This window comes from Phalaenopsis equestris, unplaced genomic scaffold (genome assembly GCF_001263595.1).
Source record: "Phalaenopsis equestris unplaced genomic scaffold, ASM126359v1 Scaffold000002, whole genome shotgun sequence".
In the NCBI taxonomy this organism is placed as follows: Eukaryota; Viridiplantae; Streptophyta; class Magnoliopsida; order Asparagales; family Orchidaceae; genus Phalaenopsis; species Phalaenopsis equestris.
Genome location: NW_018164444.1, coordinates 49,584,580 through 49,590,309, shown reverse-complemented (window position 1 = coordinate 49,590,309; position 5,730 = coordinate 49,584,580). Strand labels below are relative to the sequence as shown.

General features: G+C 36.7%; 1 pseudogene; it reads left to right on the top strand.

Moving 5' to 3' along the window:
- Positions 1-859: 859 nt before the first annotated feature.
- On the top strand, positions 860-2,534 carry LOC110018764 (annotated as a pseudogene).
- Positions 2,535-5,730: the final 3,196 nt, after the last annotated feature.

Here is a 5,730-nt window from a genome sequence, read left to right as displayed (position 1 = left end):
TCCCAGTTGTAGTTGATAAAGTTCAAGTACTCAAACGATTTCTTTGTTTTGACTTTCAAAGAATTCTCTGTCACAGTTGACCTGGAAAAGGGCCTCCCAGACAGCGCGTTAATGGCGCATTAGTACTACGAGAAATTGCCATGAAAATTTTTGATCTGCCATGAACATAGTCACCTGTATATAAGTGCCCGAGAAGGATCATCGAGGAAACTCAGACTGTTAACCCACCGCATAGGTGCCTTGTTCTACCGAGAGATGAACTAAGGAGCGGCAACCCCTACTACCATCTCTGAACGACCGAAGAAGGAAATTCTCTGAGCTCGGTCAAAGATAAAGAGAATTCGGAATGAGCGCACCGACGGACCATGAAAACGTTCTAATCTACCGCGTAGTGAGTATCTTAACCTTCTTACACACGTACAAAAAAAAAAGATCAGGAGAAAACAAAACATCCTTAACCACTTGACAAGCAACATTTTTCTCATGTTAGAAAGCGTTTTAAAAGTGATGTTAGGTTCTTAGTAGCAGTCGACGACCTTTTCTTCTTTTACTTCACATTCACAACAAGGAGACTCACTGGGGAATGAGAATGTTGACGATGAAGCTAAGCTGGTCAATCAGTGCCAGAGCAAGGAAAAGTCAAGTGTAGGGTAGGGGGACGAGAAGCCTATAGAGAGAGTCTAGAGTACGTCGCAATAAAGGAAAGCAATAAGACAGTTTGCTCTGACCGCTTGTGCATTGTAGTAACAACTAGAAAGTCGTCAAAAGTATAAGAATAAGTGAGGGAGAAGCCTCCAATATCCAAGATATTCGTAAAGTTTCGATCTCAGTGTTCGTTACTATACTTTCTCAGCATAGTATGGATTTTGACGGCCTGTCTCTTGCTCTTGATAGGGCGCTTCAGAGTTTGAGAACAGAGCAAGAGCACTTTGACTTTTTTCAGGCAGTTTTGGACACAAAAGCTGATTTTTTAAAGTGGCCTTGGGAGGACAAAGAAAAAAAAGGCGAGAGTTTCTTCTGAAAGAAGGTACTACGTCAAAATCTTTTCTTTTCGCAACCCAATCACTCTTTTGACTTTGGAAAAAAGTTTTTTTTTATCACTATACTCTTTCTTCTACACATTCGTCTCCAATCCATAATAAAGAATAATTAGGATGAAGAAAAAAAAGAATCAATGGTCCACTCACAATTCACAAGAGAACATTTTCCCACATCAGGCACGAATCTCTTTTTGACGTCTAATTAGTAATTCGATCAGGTAATCATTCAAATTCAGAAGGTTAGCTTGCTATAGTTGCTTTTTTATCTGACTCGAATTGGAGCCATAAGGCTCTATCCACTTATTCACTAGACCCGAAATACTTTACTGATCTTCAAAATTGTTAGAAAAAGAAAAATTATCGTTCTATTATGAGTACTAGATTTATTCTTTTTCTATACTTTTTACGACATGCTTTTTTTTCCTACAATTTGACCTTAAGAATGCCAGAGTGTAATATAGGGGAAATTTTAGTAAATAGGGTTAGGACTTACCAATCTTGATCATGACAAAGGACGATGTTACCACATCGAGGTCGTTGTTGGGGAGGAAAATCAAGAGATTGCTTATGTAGCTTATCCTTTAGACATTTTTTAAGAAGGTTAGGTTACTAACATGTTGACTTCCATTGTGGGTAATGTATTTGGTTTCAAAGCCCTACGAGCTCTACGTACGAGCTCTACGTCTGGAAGATCTCTGGAAGATCTGCGAACAATTCCTCCTTATTCCAAAACTTTCCAAGGTCCGCCTCATGGCATCCAAGTTGAATGAGAGAAATTGAACAAGTATTGTCGTCCCCTATTGGGATGTACTATTAAACCAAAATTGGGATTATCTGCAAAAAAGTACGGTGGTGCGGTTTATGAATATCAAAGGGGTGGACTTGATTTCACTAAAGATGATGAAAACATAAATTCACAACCATTTATGCGTTGGAGAGATCGTTTCTTATTTTGTGCCGAAGCAATTTATAAAGCGCAAGCCGAAATAGGTGAAATTAAAGGACATTACTTGAATGCAACTGCGGGTACCAGTGAAGAAATGATCAAAAGAGCGGTATTTGCCAGAGAATTGGGAGTTCCTATCGTAATGCATGACTACTTAACTGGGGGGTTCACCGCAAATACTAGCTTGGCTCATTATTGCCGCGACAATGGTCTACTTCTTCACATCCATAACGCAATGCATGCAGTTATTGATAGACAGAAAAATCATGGTATGCATTTTCGTGTACTAGCTAAAGCATTACGTATGTCTGGCGGAGATCATATTCACGCTGGTACAGTAGTGGGTAAACTGGAGGGGGAACGTGAGATGACTTTGGGTTTTATTAATTTGTTACGTGATGATTCACTTGAAAAAGATCGAAGTCGTGGTCTTTTTTTCACTCAAGACTGGGTCTCTACAAGACTGGGTCTCTATGCCAGGTATGCCAGGTGTTATTCCCGTGGCTTCAGGGGGAAGTCGGTTTCCTTGGTCATTAAAGAAGCTCTGATTTTCTTCTTCCGGAAGGAAGATTGGGGGACATAGTGAGACAAAAAAGAAGTTTTTTTTCATTGAGGGAAGCGTTGATCGGCCAAAGTTCGCATTTCCACTGACTGACTCGTCGGACTACCCTTTCTGACCCTACCGTTCCCCCATTTGTGACAGTACCAACCTACCATTTGTTCCCCCATTTCTGACCCTACAGTTCCCCCATTATAGAATTAACTGATCAACTTGCTATCAGATATTTCTTTTCGATTCAGTACTCTTAAAAAAAAGAATTTCGACATATTTATTATGATTTATGATTATGAGGAACAATCTCGTTACTTCTGATCTTATGGTTTCTACACTTGAAGAACAAAACCAAGGGCGTATCGCTCAAATTATTGGCCCAGTACTGGATGTCATTTTTCCACCGGGCAAGATGCCTAATAATTAGAATGCTTTGACAATTAAAGGTCGAGATACTGTTGATCATCAAATTAATGTAACTTGTGAAGTACAACAATTATTAGGAAATAATCGAGTGAGAGCTGTAGCTATGAGTGCTACAGATGGTCTGAAGAGAGGAATGAAAGTGATTGACACGAGAGCTCCTCTAAGTGTTCCAGTTGGGGGAGCTACTCTCGGACGAATTTTCAACATCCTTGGAGAGCCTGTTGATAATTTATATTTGAAGCTCAAAAGTGTGTTCGTGTTCGGCTCGCTTGCTTAGCGAGCTGAACACGAGCTGTTCACGAACAAAGAATCGTTTTGACAACCCTAATCACATAGTCATAAGATGTTGAGGGTTGGGGCAAGATTTAAAATTATTGTTTGTATTAAAACATTATGTGAATCTAATTTAATAGGTTTTATTCTATTTTCTTAATTAACAATTTTAATTGATTATAAATCTTTGTAGCCTTGTAGTCAATTAATTTTTTAAAATTACTACCCATCAATATATCCTTGTAGTCAATTAATTTTTTTAAAAATACTACTCATCAATGAATATATATATATATATATATATATCTAATTGATGAGCAGTATTTCGAGCCAAAAACGAGCCGAACATTAACAAATAAATTTTTGTTCGTGTTTGGCTCGTTAACCTAGCGAACGAGCCGAACACGAGTTACTTAAAGAGTTGAACATGAGTTCGCGAACAACGAGCTGTTTTGACAGCCCTACCTCCATGAGAGTAGTGAGGGCTCTATTTATAGTCTCAGCTGCAATTAATGAAGAAATATGAAACATTGTGATCGATCAGTCCGAATAGATTCCCTTAATCAAATGGATTTTGATGGACCTTAAAGGGCATTAATGATGTTGAAATTGAGCGATCTTGAGTTCATTGGATTCGCCTTATCGAGACGCTCGATTCAATTATGAGCTCACCACATTCGACTTTCGTTTGACTTTTGGATTATGCCTGGAAAACTTACAAAGGCTGTTCAATGGCTTGATCCGAGTTTTATCGACTCAGATTAGACTAATTTTAGTATCGTTGGATTCATCTCGTTGAGTCGGTCAGTTTGATAGTAAGCTTGTTGAAATCAAAGCTTTGGATAACTTTTAGTCAAAGGCTAAATGTTTTTTGCTAAAAAACTGTCTCAAAATTTGTTGAAGGCATATCAAAACTTATTAAATTTTTTGATTAATTCTCAAAATGATACCTCGTATATATATATCTTACTTTATTATAACTATTCATGTAGCAGCAACCTTTGATCTAAATTTACAAAAATATGGGGTTAGAAAATGGGCTCATGAAGTCTAATATATTCTTAGAGGTCCAGTACACAATATTATTCTTACAATTTTTTTCACCAAAAAAAAAAAAAAAATAATTTCCTTATTAGTTTCTCTTCCTCTTAGGCACTAAATATGCTTGTTAATACTATTTTGAAGGAGCCCGTACGTCGACATATTTTGATTCAAACTATATGTTCAGATCGCTTGAAGTTTTATTCAACAGGAATGTTCTCGGAACCATATCAGAGTACATTGGAAAATCTAATTAATGAAATGTAATCTTCATATATCCTTAATTAAGTTCATTAGATTTAATCTCAATTATTTGAGCTAATTAAACTAGAAATCCTCATTTTTTATTTAATATTGATAAAGTTTTAATTCTATTTCCATTATATAAATATTTTTGTTTTTTTGCAATTCTACATAAATTATTTTTCTCAGTTTGTCTTTAATTTTCTATTTTATGTTCCTATATCATGAAATTATTTATTTAACTGTGGAGGTATATCACATTTTTTATTTGTTGTGAAAAAAAGAAAGGCAGTAGAGGGAAAAATCGGATTGAGAAAAATCGCAAAATAGAAAACAGCGAAACATACAGATTTACGTGGTTCGACAAATTGCTTATGTTCACGGAGCTACATAGAATTTTATTAGCTTGATGAATTACACCCGTCGATCACCTCGATGTTTACTAGAAAACACTCTTTTTCTCTCCTCTTCCTCTCCGTCTCTCTCTCTACCCGAGTGCTTCAAACCGAAACACATCAGAAGAAGAACCTAGAAAGCTACCAATGTTGAAGAGGGATAACAAGAGGAGCTAACATGCCTATTTATTAATTTCATCATGTCATTAGACCATTAATGAATTAATCAAATAATTAATGAAGTTCATTAATAATTTTATTTTCTCTTCTGCAACAAATCAAATTTGCTGTCAAACATGAGAAAATGTCATTTTGGCAGTGGACCGGTTTCCATATTAGCAACAAATCTCCCACTTTGAGACTGATACACCGGATGCATCATCCATTGGCTGTGTCATCCTTTTTTTTAAATGTGATATCCTCCACCTCTGTAACACAAAATCCTAGTTTTCATGTCAAAAGACTTGCTGAAGTCGAGCACAACTTCAATTTCTCAGGAGTAACACCCTTAGTCGGCATATTATCGTCAAAATAACTTTGTATCTCCAAGTTCTTTCTTGGGTTACTCATGTTCCTGCTTACAACTCCCACAACATGAGTAATATCCTACCTCTGCTGAAACCCCTTTTCAACAAGTCTAGCCTTGAACCTCTTACTGTCATCAAACGCAGTCTTCACCTGGTACACACACTTGTTTTGCAATGCCTTCTTCTCTGATGAAAGTTCAGTCAGCTCCCAAGTTTGATTCCTTATCAGAGAATCCATCTTTTTCAGTCACTTTTTCAGTAACAGAAGATGAAATTTTTTCTCATA